Genomic DNA, 14,391 nt, shown 5'->3' with positions numbered 1-14,391 from the left:
AGAAAGCGAGAAATCACCCCCCGGGGAGATGGTCACGCCGCAATCCCTTCTCCTCCATTCTCCTCTCGGGATCTTGGGCACGCACGCACACGCGCCCGGCGCTTCAACACCTTTCTAAGCCAGAGTCCTGGCAGTTGGTTTGGTGGCAGAGCAAGTCATGTTATGCTCCAGATTTTTCTGGAGGACAAAACAAATAGGGTAGTGAAGGTGGTAAACTATGAATCAGACAGTTACAGATCTGAGGATCTGGCCCCACCGCCTATACTCATGCAAGTAAGTGGTCAAAGCTTTTGAGAGTTTGGCTCTTCTCAGAACTTTTCAGGCCTGCAGACCCTACCTCCCAGTACTTGGCAGGGACATGGTGGAGAGGTCTTCCTGAGGGACTGTGCAGACTAACCACTCAGTGGAAGTGGTGTACAGGCCCAGCTGTGCTGGTGCAAGTGTGAGGGCACTGCTGCACAGTGACTGAAGTTGCACAAAAGGCCGAGTTCGATTCTTTAACAAGTCAGGCATAGCAGGGTGCCCGTGGTGCTAGCAAGCTAGGAGACTGGGGTAGGAGGATCTCAACATGGAGCGAGACCCTATCAGAAATGCTCTTCCTGGGACCGGCAGTTAGCATAATGGCTATGTCACTGAACTCATATGTAGTTGACTGCAATTCGAGTCCCGGCCCCGGCAACTTACACTCACACCAGGTGCGTGTGTGTGCGTGCCCAGGATCCCGAGAGGAGAATGGAGGAGAAGGGATTGTGATGTGGCCATCCCCTCTGAGGGGGTGATTTCTCACTTTCTATCTCTCTGTCTCTCTCTATCTTTCTAGCAAGCACATGTGCCCTATAGCAAAAATCTCTCCCGAAAAAAAAGAAAAAAAAAAGAAATGCTCTTCCTTTTGCACACTCACTTAATAATATTAATAATGATGTGCCTTTTGTTGTTTCTTATGATATGTCCATACATAATTCCTCATGGAAATGCCCCCCTCAATGCACATCACTCGTACATTGTGCGCACACAGGCACCTGTGTTTCAGATCAGTATTCCTCTAGGTGCAAAGCCCACTGGGGCCCATCGGACTTCTGATGGTTCCAAACTGACCTGAACATTCCAGAAATCCTTTTGTCAACATGTCAACAAACAGCAGGAGTCCTTGGGTTTTCATTTTTGTGTACAACAAGGAAGCTATTCACCGACCAGTAAAAGAGAGAGGGTTAAAGCTCACAAACTGTGTTTTCATATGAACCCATCTTGGCGTTTTACTGTTTCCCGAGGACCGCATTCTTTATTCAGCTCATAGGCTAAACCTGGCAACCCTGCGAAGTCAGTTCATGCAGAGTTGGGATTTGGCAAATTGGGAGGACACTTATCTACCCTCAGTGTCTGCGGTCGACAATGTTGTTCACATGCTGTCAATCATGTTGTAATTAACATTTGATTTATTATTTGGCTCCCGTTTAGTTCGTTAGATTTTTGTCCTTGTAAGTGTTCCCTTCCAGCAGAACTGGGAGTGAGCATAGCAGTGAGGTGTGGGCAGGTGTCAGAAAGTTTGGAAACCGCCGTTTCCATCCCAGTCTCCTGGAAAACCTCCAGGTAAAGGTAACTCCTCAGGTGCGGCCAGTTTGTCTCGGCCTCTTCTTTGCAGAACTTGGGTGAGCCACTTGGCCTTGCTGAGCTCCTGCATTGAGGGGGTTGGGTTAAATGACCCCCCAAGATCAGGTCCTTGCTGCGCTGTCCAGTGCTCTTCCTCATCCAGATTCTCAGCTGTCTCGTGGCTCAGGCAGGCAGGCGCCATCTTGCTTCCTTAAAGAGATGCTTCATGTGGACGGGGACTATTGTTTTCATGCTGTGTTTGAGAATGACAGGGCCATTTCTTCATGTATTTATCTGTGGCAAGCACTTACTCTGGAATCACGAAGATCAGTGATGTCTTACGTCGCCCTGATCTGGAGCCTCCAGAATCCTGTAGACTGGCCTGAGTATGGGAGTGGACACAGAGGAGCTGCCAGTCTGTACCCCCCGGCAGCATTCATCCCAGTACTGACCCCACACAGGGATGGAAATAAGTAGTGATGAGCTCTGGCAGCACGTGCATCACCTCAGTCATTCCCAACAGTGAGACAGCACTGTCACGTCCAATGCAGTTCACGTCCCACCTCTGCCTGGGGTCAATGCAGAATAGCTAGGGGCCTGGGGGATCTCTGCCGTCTCTCCTTGGAGAGGAGAAAAGGTGCATCGTGTCTGCCCAATGCATCTGTAAAGTGTGTGGCCTGCTTTCCCTTGGCATCAGTCAAGATGAAAGTTACTAAACACATGTACAGAATATTGCCTCTTGGCATTTGATCAGAAATGTGAGTGGCTTCCGGTCTCCTTGACTAACAAATACACTGATCAGAAAGGTCCCAGGTAATATCGTTGGGTTCAGTGCAGAGGAAAACCTGCTTCTTGGGAAATGTACACACATCCTCCATCCCTACCTCATCGTGCCCCCTCCCCAACCTGCCCTGCCTGCCAGGACTTTTTTTTTTTTTTCAGCGAATATAATGTCAGACTCTGTCTTTTGTGCCTCTGTGGTGGACTCGACTTTGTAACCTCTCAAAGCCTTCTCTCCTCCTCCTTTCCTTGCAGTTAGCTGTCTCAATGATCCTCTTTCTCACAGCCCATCAATAGCAAAAGCACTCGGTGACTTTTCCATGTCAGGTTTTGGTTCATCCCATGCCAGCTGGCGGATCTCCAGTGACTCCCCTTCTCTCCTCTCAGCAAAGCAGCCTGTGCATCTCAGGGGAAAAAAAAAAAAAGTAATGAATTTTGTGCAATCTCTCTAACTAGATTATGAAAACGACATAAAGGTTCTCAAGAAGGAACAGTTCTTTCAGTAGCTGGCATCGCCATAATAGGTGGCCTCGTCACAGAGCATTGAACAGCCGTTCTCTCAGTGACAGTGGCCTGTCTGAATCCCACCACCCCCGCTGACTGGCTGAGAGCTATTCTGAGGCAGCCAGCTGATGGCCAGAGCTCTACGGGGTGCCTCGTGTGTGCATGTTTTAGGAAGAAACTCGCATGTGTGCCCATATGATAGTTTGCATTAGGCTCATTTATAGACAGTGGTAATCCACACAGCCAGCTGTTTCATGGCAAATGCTACCGCCCTGGCTTTAGATAGTAAGGAATTGAAGCACCTATTTTGTAGAGGCCCCAGAATGTCTGGGAAAAAAACAAACTGAATCCTCATATTTCCTGCTGCATGGCTCAGAAGCTGCTGGGCATGTGGCTGTGGCTTTGTGTGGCTTTGCTGGGAACAGGCTTTCTGGAGCCCAGCTCCCACCTGCTGGAGGAATGTTACAAGGGTCAGGGCTCAGGAGGGGGAGGCCCTAAAGCCCTCTTTTCCAAGTGGGCCTTGGCACCCTCTCAGTCCTTTAGGGTAAGGCCCAGGGAGTGGCTGCCATCTTAGAATGGATTCTGAATCCTTCCGGACTTGAAATTCTTTCATTGGACAAAGCTGTGACTGTTTTTTTGAATGAAGGATTGCTTCACTATTGGGAAGGGAGAGAAAGTTCTACAAGGGCATTCAGACAACTGGGAAACTTTCCTGAGAGGCAGCTGAGTGTCAGCAGTAATTACTCTGACTTCCTCAGATGTGCTCAACTCAAGATCTGAACACCTACCATTGATGGAGCACTCACTGTGTACCAGGACTGGGCTCCTTTCTGTGTAGTCACTGCCTACATGCTCACATCCTGTGAGGCATGGACCGTTGCTAGCTCTTAACATATGGGAAGAGTTAGGTTTAGAGAGGCTACATAGCAGCCTGCCCCGGGTTAGAAGGAGGCAAGGAACAGCAGACTGCTAAGGTTTTGAGGGCCTGATAAGTTGTTTCTTCTTCCTTTTCCAAGTTCTGAACAAGGAACAAATGCAGAGTCAAGTAGATGAAGATTAAAAATAACACCTTGGGGCCAGCAGGTGGTGTGGTGGTTAAGGTGCTGGATTCTCATATGGCTGACCGAGGTTCACGTCCCAGACCTGATGGCTTGAAAATCATGCTGGCTGCTGTGTGTGTGTGCTCAATATCTCAAGAGGAGAATGGGAGAGAAGGGATTGGGGCATGGTCATCCCCATATGGGGCAGTGGAGATTTTTTATTTTCTCTCTGTATTTCTCTCTGGTGAGAGCACTTGCCCTATTAAAAAAATCTAAAAAACAAACAAAAAAAAGTCACCTTGAATACCAAATCAGCTAGTTGGAAAATGCACCACAGGAACTTGTTAATGTTTCACCCGAATCAGAAAGACCAGCCCACTTTCTCCCTGGTCCAGACGAGATGAACCTCCCACTGGCTCTGAGAAGGTGTGTCCTCCATAACAGGAAAAGCCCAAAGATACTAAGGAAGAGGCTGAGCCAAGCTGTGCTCACAGACTCTCTCCAGACTCCCCTGTTCCTCAGTCTGCCTCCCCCCCCCAGGAATGAGTGAAAGGTAGTACCCCGAAGGAGGTCCCTGCTCGTGGGAATATGAAACCAGAAGAGTCAGCATTACCCTATGGCAGGATCCAAACCCAGGTCTCACCAGCCCACAGGGTACTCCCTCCACTGGGTAAGAACTCAGAACTCCAGAAATGTAGAGATCGTGGAACATTATCCCCTCATTGTAGCAGAATCTGGGGGTCCGGAGGTTTCATGCCTCAACTAGTGTTACGCAGCGGGCAGAGCTCCTTCTGATCCCTTCCTGTCTGTCACATTTTCTCTCCTGCCTTTCCAAGCTTTACCACATTACTGAGGACAAATATGTCAGTGAGCTGTCCCGGCTTACCTTTTGAGAAGAACTCGATGTGGATCTCCCCCATCCCTTGGGCAATGTAAAAGACAGGCCAGTACTTATACAGGCAGAGGGGTGACGGACATTCAGGTCCTGGGAAGATTGGGGTCTTACCTTTTGGTAAAGGTACCAAGCCCTAGCTTCCTTCTCCAAGTGTCCCCTATTCTCCTCAACTTCACCTTATGAAAGCTCTCTCTTCTGCTCTTCTTCCCCCTCTTTTTTTTTTTTTTTTTTTTTTGAGAGGTGTTTGCTATAGGGTGCGTGCACTCATCAGAAAGATAGAGAGAGACAGAGAGATAGAAAGCGAGAAATCACCCCCCAGGGGGGATAGCCACACCACAATCCCTTCTCCTCCATTCTCCTCTCAGGATCTTGGGCACGCACACACACGTGCCCGGTGTGAGTGTAAGCCACGGGGTCCGGGACTCAAACCGCGGTCGGCTCCATGGGAGTTCAGCAACATAGCCATTACGCTAACTGCTGGTCCCTCCTTCCCCCTCTTTGACTCTGGGTCCATGTATCCATTTTCTCAGTAGTGTGGCAGAGTAGGGAGAATGTGAGCTTTTTTTTTTTTTAGAATTATTTATTTTTAATTTATTATTATTATTTTTTCACATGGGTTTTGCCAGAGAAGCAGAGAGAGAGAGAGAGAGAAAGAAAGCTGCCAGGTCCGGGACTCGAACTGTGGTCAGCCATGTGGTAATTTCAGCGTCTTAACCACCACACCACTTGCTGGCCCTGAGAATGTGAGCTTTAATGGAGCCTGGTCTGGGTTTGAATCATAGCTCCTCCATTTATTGCATGACCTAGGACAAGTTACTTAGCCTCTCTCAGCTTCTCCTATTCTGTATATTAAGCAAAATTTTACTTTATAAAATTTATTTTATTTCATTAATTATCATCATTTGTTTCTAATTTGACCAGAGAGAGAGAGAGAAGGAGAGTGCAAAAGCAAGCCACCAGGGCCAGGACTTGAACCATTGCTGGCCATATGGGAGTCCAGCGCCTTTAACCACCACACCACCTGCTGGCCCCAAGCAAAATTCTTAATACCTAGCTCACAGGCAGTTGAGCAGGTTAAATAAGCTAACACACAGCACTGTTAAAGCTTGGCGTCTGGCTCTTAGTACCTACTCCATAAATGTTTGTTTTGCTTTGTTTTGAGAGAGGAAGGTCTAGTTACTTTAGTTCGTTCATTCATTCACCAAATAGTAAAAGTTATGTGCCAAAAGAGTTGGGTACAAAGTGCCCATCTCTCAGGATTAGGATAAATAGTTAAAGAAAGAATGCTTGCAGTTCTTTTGGTTTTGTGCCGGTGTGAAGTGATACATACCGCCTAGATAGTCATGATGATCATGTTTTGGTTCTTGTTTTTGAGAGAACAAAACCAAATGCTATAGGGTGTGTGCGTTCACAGGAGAGACAGAGAGAAACAGAGAGACAGAAAGTGAGAAATCACCCCTTCTCCCCCTCCCCCGGCCAGGGAAGATGGCCACGCTGCAACCTCTTCTCATCCATTCTCCTCTCAGGATTTTGGGCACTCACGTACATGGCGCCCGGCATCAGTTTTAAGCTGCTGGGTCCAGGACTTGAACCACAGTCACCTACATGAGAGTCCAGCAAGGAAACCGTTACACCATCTGCTGCTCCCATCATTTCGATCAGCCCACTGTGTATGAGCTGCTGGCTGTGTCCCAGGGAATTTAGTGCTGAGTTCAGGAGGTTGTGCAGTATGCCTGCTCAGGCAGGGTATATCAGCACCCGTGGGGAACTTCGCTTCCAAATATGCCCTTCTCATCCGCAGCCTGCCCCCAGCCAGAACCACTACTCTAGGCACTCGCTGGGGGGAGTTTAGTTTCTTTGAGCTGCTTTTTCAATCCTTGCTGGTCAGAAAAATGCCCCTTTCCCTCTGTAGGAAGGGTGATGTGAGGGAAAGGCCAGCACATGAATCCAATCCTGTGACCAGAAGACAGAGCAACACAGCACGTCAGTTCTCAGAAGGTGGGCCACTGACCCTCTCTCCTGCATCCAGCACTTATCTTTCTCTTCACTCCCTTTTTTCAGCAGGCAAGAGCAGTTGTGTCACTGCCTAGCAAGAGTGTCTGGGACGGTTTCCAACCACACTGGTTTAAAAGGTTAGCAGATCTCAAAACTGCCATGCCCTTAACTCCAAAAGTCCTTTCCCAAGTCTGAGCTCTGTGTAGAGCACGAAGGCACCTTTCTGTGTTCTTCGTACCTTCCCGTCAGGGCGTGTTCTGGATGCCCTGAAATACACTGAGGGAGACTGCCGATGTTTTTCATTTTGATCTACGAAAACCACCTTGGGAGTCAGCAAAATCCATTTCCCTCCTTACTAACGAGGCAGGTGATGTGTGGAAGCACTGCTCTGAGAAACACTCTTTGGATATGGGGATTTGGCAGCCACAGACTACGCTCTTGTTCTGTTCATCCCATCTGCAGGTTAATGTCTGTGATGGGTGCCACACTTTCCTGGAAACTGAGGCTGGGAGCCGTCACCTGGGATGACAGTGAGGCCAGGACCAGGCTGGGGGAGGTGGTTCAGCATGGAAGAGAGAACTTCACAGTCCAAGTTGTCAATATTACCAAAAGATTAAGAGACGTAAAGATCGGGGACCAGCAGGTGGCATGATGGTTAAGGCGCTGGACACTCTCACATGGCCGACCACTGTTGGAGTCCTGGACTTGGTGGCTTGCTTTCTCACTTTCCCATTCTCTCTCTCTCTCTCTCTGTCTCTCTCTGGTCAAATTAAAAGGATAAATGAATGAATGAATGAATGAATGAATGAATGAATGAATAATTCCTTAAAATAGAAGAAGTGTAGGGGCTGGCGCAGGGCCGCCATGTTGCAGCAGGACAGTAATGATGACACTGAAGATGTTTCACTGTTTGATGCCAAAGAAGAGATAACTAATAGACCAAAAAATCCAGAATCAGACATCAGTGGCATCATTTTTCCATTTATTCTTTCGAGTCAGTGCAGTCATAGTCTATCTTCTGTGTGAGCTGCTCAGCAGCAGCTTTAGTGCCTGAATGGTGACGATTATCTTGTTATTGTCATGTGACTTTTGGGCAGTGAAGAACGTCACAGGTAGACTAATGGTTGGCCTACGTTGGTGGAATCATGTTGATGAAGATGGAAAGAGCCATTGGGTGTTTGAATCCAGGAAGACATCCCCTCAGGAGAATAAAACTGTTTCAGAGGCTGAGTCAAGAATCTTCTGGTTAGGACTTACTGCCTGTCCAGTGCTGTGGGTGGTTTTTGCCTTTAGTGCTCTCTTCTCCTTCAGAGTAAAGTGGTTGGCGGTGGTTATCACGGGCGTTGTGCTACGAGGTGTCAACCTGTATGACTACATCAGGTGTAAAGTGGACAGCAGGAAGAATTTAACCAGTATGGCTACCTCGTATCTTGGAAAGCAGTTGTTAAGACAAAATACTGGAGATGATCAGAATTCCTAAATAGAAAACTTGCGTGTTTTTTATCACATTAGGAAACAATCTATGAGATTCTTGACTGAATCTTTTGGAGCTCAGTCCATGTTGCAAAGAGGAGTATCAGATTTGTTTTTCCACTTAAAAACTATTTATAAAGAGGAAACATTAAGTTTTGGTTTTCTTTCTAGCAGGTGGGACTAGAGAGTATGGTGTCACTAGAAACATTCTCACAATTTGTTTCATGGTGTACACATGTCCGCACATGCTCATGTGATACTAATGTCACCCACATTAATCAAAGTGCATGTAATTCACTTACATGTGTTCTAGAGACCTTTGCATTTTTATCCATAGAACATGGGAGGATGTTCTTAGTTTATCTCAAAGCTCTATGTGTTTATATATTGTTTCTTGTAGATTATTTTCAGAAGTAAGTTTTGCTTCTATGGTAAGAGTGAACACTTTGACCTTATGTGTTGGAAATAATTGTTATTTTAAAATATGTACTTCATGGTGAAATTTCTAATACATAAGCAGGCAAGTGAAAAACCACATTTGGGCCAGTGGTATTAACTAGTTTCTGAAATTGTGTTTATTTTTCTTTGTAACAAGTAATTTACTCAAGACCCAATTAATAAAAATGGAATCCTAATAGTTTATGTTTATGGGATACCCAGAGATCGCTGCTCTTTTCTTTATTTTATGGAAAGGATAGCCAGACTTTACTTTGGAACTTCTTGGAAGCGGTTTAGTGATTGTTGGATTAATAAAATCTGTCTTTTTCCATTAAAAAAAAAAAGGACAGAGATGTATAAAGATCATAGATTAGTTTCACCATGTCCCTAATTCATTTAGTCTGAGAACCATTACATAGCTCCTCCCCCAAACGTAATCTTCCTGATAGGGGACAGCTTCCTTCTTGCCCTTTCTCTTTATCTGGTTCTTTGATGGGAACAGTCATTGTTGAGTACTGGGACTGCCCTCCTCTGAAACCCACATCCGCTCCTCCCTGCCTCCCCTCTGAGCAAGGTGCTGACTGTGGGCACATCCTCGGCTGCCATTCTCTAGTTGTCTTTGTCTGAGACATTGAGACTTGGGAAAATTAAGCAACTGTTGGCCAGAGACTAGAGAATGCACTCCTATAAAGAAAAGAAATGAAAAGTGGCATGAGTCACAGAGGATGAGGGAATAAAAGCTACTTTGATTTAGCAGTCACTAATTCGTGTTCTGCCTCCAGCTGTAATCCAAGATGCTCTAGGCTACCACCACCTCAGTATCACCTTGGAAAGACTTCCACAAGGGTGTGAGGCCCAGCCTTAAATTCAGGTTTACAGGAACTACTCTATCGGACCAGAAGGTGGCATAGAGGTTAAGGCTCTGGACTCCCATATGGTCAACTGCGATTTGAGACCTAGACTCATTGTCTTGAAACTCAGACCAGGTGTGCCTGCGTCCATGGCCAAAATCCTGAGAAGAGAACGGAGGAGAAGGGATTGCTATGTGGCCATCTCAGGGGGGATTTCTCACTTTCGGTCTCCCTGTCTCCCTGCCTCTTACTGTCTCTCTGGTGAGTGCACATGCCCTGGAGCAAAAATACCTTTAAAAAATTTTTTTAAAGACTTGGGAACCAGCAGTTAGTGTAATGGCTATGTCGCTGGACTCCCATGTAGTCAACCACGGTTCGCGTCCAGGACCCGGTGGCTTAGAACTCACACCGGGCGAGTGTGCGTGCATGCCCAAGATCCTGAGAGGAGAATGGAGGAGAAGGGATTGCGGTGTGACCATCCTCCCTGGGGGTCTATCATGCCTCTCAACATAATTTCTGAATTTGAGCTCCCATTCCACTAGACTAGCAGATAATGTACTCTGTTAGCCTTGGAATGATCTCCCAGGAGCAGTATGAGATTTCAGGTGGCCCCAAACATTAGTGGACATAGGTGACCCTTGAGACATTCATCTCACCATCTTTATGGCTCCTTCAGGTCTTGTGAAGTGACAATCCTTTGCAAGGTCACCTACAGTCCTGTCTGCCTGGATGTGCTAGCGGTAGGTGACCAAGAGCCCATGTCTCAAGAACCCCTTGGAAAAATCTGACCGAAGGAGGGGATATGAGAGAGTTCTCCCACTTTTCTATTCTCTGCTAAAAAATAAAAGCAGACCTAGCTCTCTGCTCAGATCCATAGGCCAATATTCCTTCCTCCCCCAGCCCAGGGAGTCCCATTTTCTTACCTGGGTGGTGGAGAAGGACCTGCATGTTCACCTGCTACTTCCAGGACATTCAGTTCATGTTGAGAATTTCCTTCCTTCCCCTTTTCCACTGGCATGTAAGCTTTAGATTTTGGAAAACAAAAGCCAGTAAGAGTTGCAGACTGGATGTCTTCTTGTCCTGACTCCCTACCTGGCCCCTTAGCCTCACCTGGGTGTATGAGCACAGAGTTCTTCTTGAACAGGGAATGCAGAGGGAAGATAATGGAGAAAATACATGAGAGAAGAGAAACCAAAGACAGAGAGCAAAGTAAATCATCATCCATACATGGGGGTAGCTGGACAGTCCTCCTTCCACTTAGTGTCTCACCTCTACAGTTGTTCGAGAAAGAAGTTTTGTGAAAAGCAGGAGAGAAAGCAATGAAGAGATTTGGGTTCAGTTAGCTTTCTTATTTAGGTGGGGCTAGAAAGTTCCTGAAAGTTTTGACAAGTGGAGCCAGTGGTTTCATCTTCCCCCTCCTTTTGCCTTTTACAGAATGCCTCAGTTGGCATAGAGGTGTGGTAAACAGGGCATTTGCTAGTTTTGCATTCACCCAGGGAATGAGACAGCTGAGTCTGGATGACTTCATCAGGATGCATCTCAGTGCCGGTGGAGAAGGGCTCTCTGGGTGTGTCTGCCATGCTCATGTCTTGCTTCCATCAAAGCAATAAAAACCACAAAAATTTAAGTCCAAAAAATGCAAGGCTACTGATCTTGCTTAGGACTCTGTCTCCAGTTCCCAGCCTTGAGCTTGGACAAAGCAGACCTTCATATGCATCTGCAGATTGAAGGATGAAAAGGAGGCCTACGTTACTTCATCACCAGTGTGGACTCATGCTGCTTTCACACAGATTTAGTATCTACTAAGAGTAGCAGAGAGGCCATTAAAGAAGGGAGATTACTAACTCCAAAGAGTTGCCCTTTCTTGTGGAAGCTCCCCTAACCACGTCTAGAACTGACTGCAAGAGAAACTGCTTTCTGAGCAGATGTTCCAGTAGAGAGAGGCTAACATGGCCGAGCCAATGGCCAGCTGTTTGAGAATCAGATAGAAAACATTTGTCATATTACAAAGCATCAGTAAAACAGTGTGTTACTGGCATAAATACACACACACACACAAACACACACACACACACACACTAGAAATCTGTAGATCATCAGAGCAGAATAGAGAACTCAGAAATAAACCCTTACAATGTATATCCAAATAATTTTCAATGAAGATGTCAAGACTATACAATGGGGAAAGTACAGTCTCCTCAACAAATATCTTGAGAAAACTGGATATCCACATGTGAATGAATAAGGTTGGACCCTTATACCACATAAAAACTAACTCAAAATGGATTAAAGATTTAAAAGTAGGATCTAAAACTATAGAAGTCCTAGGACAAAAACATAGGAGAAAAGTGTTAGGACATTGGATTTGGTAGTATTTTCTCAGAGATGATGGCCAAAGTGCAGGCAACAAAATTAATAATAGACAAATGGAGTTACATCAAATTTTGACATATCTATCTATCAAGGGAAACAATCCGCAGAGCAGAAAGTTAGCCTATGAAATGGGAGAAAATAATTCCAAGTCATACATGATAAGGTGTTAGTAAGTAGACTATATAAGGAACTTCTACAACAAAATAACAACAGAAAAAAAAAAAAACTAAGTTTTAAACAGGACACAGGAATGAAGAGATATTTCTCAATTGAAGCTATAGAAATGGCCAATAAGCACATGAAAAGATACTCAATATTACCAGTCATTAGAGAAATGTAACTCAAAGCCATGAGCTATCACCTCATACCCATCAGGATGACCACGATGAAAAGAGAAGAAATAACAAGTGTGGGTAAGTTGGAACCCCGTTGATAGCAATGTAAAATGGTTTAACCATCATGGAACACAGTATGGAGGTTTCTCAAAAAATTAAATGAAAATTAAAAATAGAGCCAGCTGGGGGCATGGTGGTTAAGGCAGCTGGATCCTACATGGCTACCTGTGCATTTTGATTTTCAGATCTGGCAACTTGAAAAACATGCCAGGCATGTGCGTGTGTGTGCCCAAAGTCTCTAGAGGCGAAGAAGTTGCAGTGTGGCCATCCCCCCTGGGGTGCTTTCTCACTTTCCTTTCCTTTCTTTCTGTGTCTCTCTCTGGTGAACACATGCACCAATAGCAATTAATTTTTTTAAAAAAATATCAGGCCAGCAGGTGGTGTGGTGATTAAGGTGCTGGATTCCTACATGACCAACTGTGGTTCAAGTCTTGGACCTAGAGGCTTGAAAATCACAACGAATAAATAGATAAATAAAAGTAAAAAAAAAAAAAGATAAATAAATGTTAAAAAAAATTAAAAGAATAATAATGAGAAACAAAATTAAATAAATAATCCTTTTTTAAATAAATAATCCTTTTTAAAATATAAAAATATAATTACCATGTGATCTAGCAATCTCCCTTCTGCCTATATATCCAAAAGAATTCAAAGCAAGATACCAAAGAGATATATGCACTCATGTTCATCACAGCATTTTTTATAATAGCCAAGAGGTAGGAGCAACCCAAGTGTCTATCCACAGATGACTGGATAAAGAAAACGTGATGCACACATCCCGTGGAATATTGTGCAGCGTTGTGGCTTGAATGTTTCCTCCAAAACTCAGCTTGAAATGCAATTGCCATTCTGGCATTAAGAGGTGGAACCTGGGGGAGACTCATTGCTCAGTAGTTAAAGGAACAAATTCCCACATGGCCAACAGCAGTTTGAATCCTGACCCTGGTGGCTTGAAACACACCAGCTACCTATGCATGCTGCCCAAAATCCTGACAGGAAGGAGAAATGGAGGAAAAGGATTGATTCTTTTTCTGTTGCTCTCTCTCTCTCTCCTCTCTCTCTCCTCTCTCTCCTCTCTCTTTCCTCTCTCTCTCTCCTTCCTCTCTTTCTCTCCTCTCTCTTTACTCTCTCTCTCTGTCCTCTCTCTCACTCTGGCAAGTGCATGTGCCCTCTGGCAATTAAGAAACAAAAGTGGAACCTTTAAGAGGTGATTAGGCCATGAGGACTGTGCTCTTGTTGTGGGAATGGGTTATCACAGGAGTTCGTCCACCTTTCCACTCTGTCTCATGGACTTCTTTGCCCTTGCGCCCTCTGCCGTGGGATAATGCAGCACATAGGGTCTCATGAGATGCTGTCACCATGCTTTGAGCTTCCTAGACTCCAGAACCATCAGCCAGAAAACTTTAATTGTTTATAAATGATCAAGTCTTGAGTGTTCTATTATAGCAGCACAAAATGGGCTAAGTCTTGCTATCTTCAAAAAGAAGGAAATCCACGGGAACCAGCAGTTAGTGTAATGGCTATGTCGCTGGACTCCCACGTAGTTGACCGCAGTTCGCATCCTGGACCCGGTGGCTTAAAACTCACACCGGGCACGTGTGTGTGCGTGCCCAAGATCCCGAGAGGAAAATAGAGGAGAAGGGATTGCGGCGTGACCATCCCCCCTAGAGGGTGATTTCTCGCTTTCTGTCTCTATGTCTCTCGCTGTCTGTCTGGCGAGCGCACGTGCCCTACAGCAATAATCTCTCCAAAAAAAAAGAAGGAAATCCTGTCATAAGTTACGTGGCTGAACCTTGAGGACATTATACTAAATTAGATAAGCCGTCACTAAAGGACAAATACTATATGACTCCATTCATATGAAGTATCTAAAATACTTTAGGAACAAAAAATCTTAGAAACATGGGGGCACAGGTAGCATAGTGGTAAGACACTGGACTCCCACATGGCTGACCACAGTTTGAGTCCTGGACCTGGCAACTTGAAACTCATGCCAGGTGCATGTGTGTGCATGCCCAGAATTCCAAGAGGAGAACGGAGGAGAAGGGATTGTGGCATGG

At 45.5% G+C, this 14,391-nt stretch overlaps 1 protein-coding gene and 1 pseudogene across 10 annotated transcripts in view; both read left to right on the top strand.

Annotated features, from left to right (window-relative positions):
- SLC44A3 (solute carrier family 44 member 3) overlaps positions 1-14,391 on the top strand; it is a 91,405-nt gene that overhangs the window by 54,173 nt on the left and 22,841 nt on the right. The window lies entirely within an intron of this gene.
- LOC102491989 (Golgi apparatus membrane protein TVP23 homolog B pseudogene) lies at positions 7,784-8,285 on the top strand (annotated as a pseudogene).

The sequence above is a fragment of the Tupaia chinensis genome, unplaced genomic scaffold (genome assembly GCF_000334495.1).
Source record: "Tupaia chinensis unplaced genomic scaffold, TupChi_1.0 Scaffold144016_1, whole genome shotgun sequence".
In the NCBI taxonomy this organism is placed as follows: Eukaryota; Metazoa; Chordata; class Mammalia; order Scandentia; family Tupaiidae; genus Tupaia; species Tupaia belangeri.
Note: the sequence above shows the minus strand (reverse complement) of the source record. Positions and strands in the feature narration are given on the sequence as shown.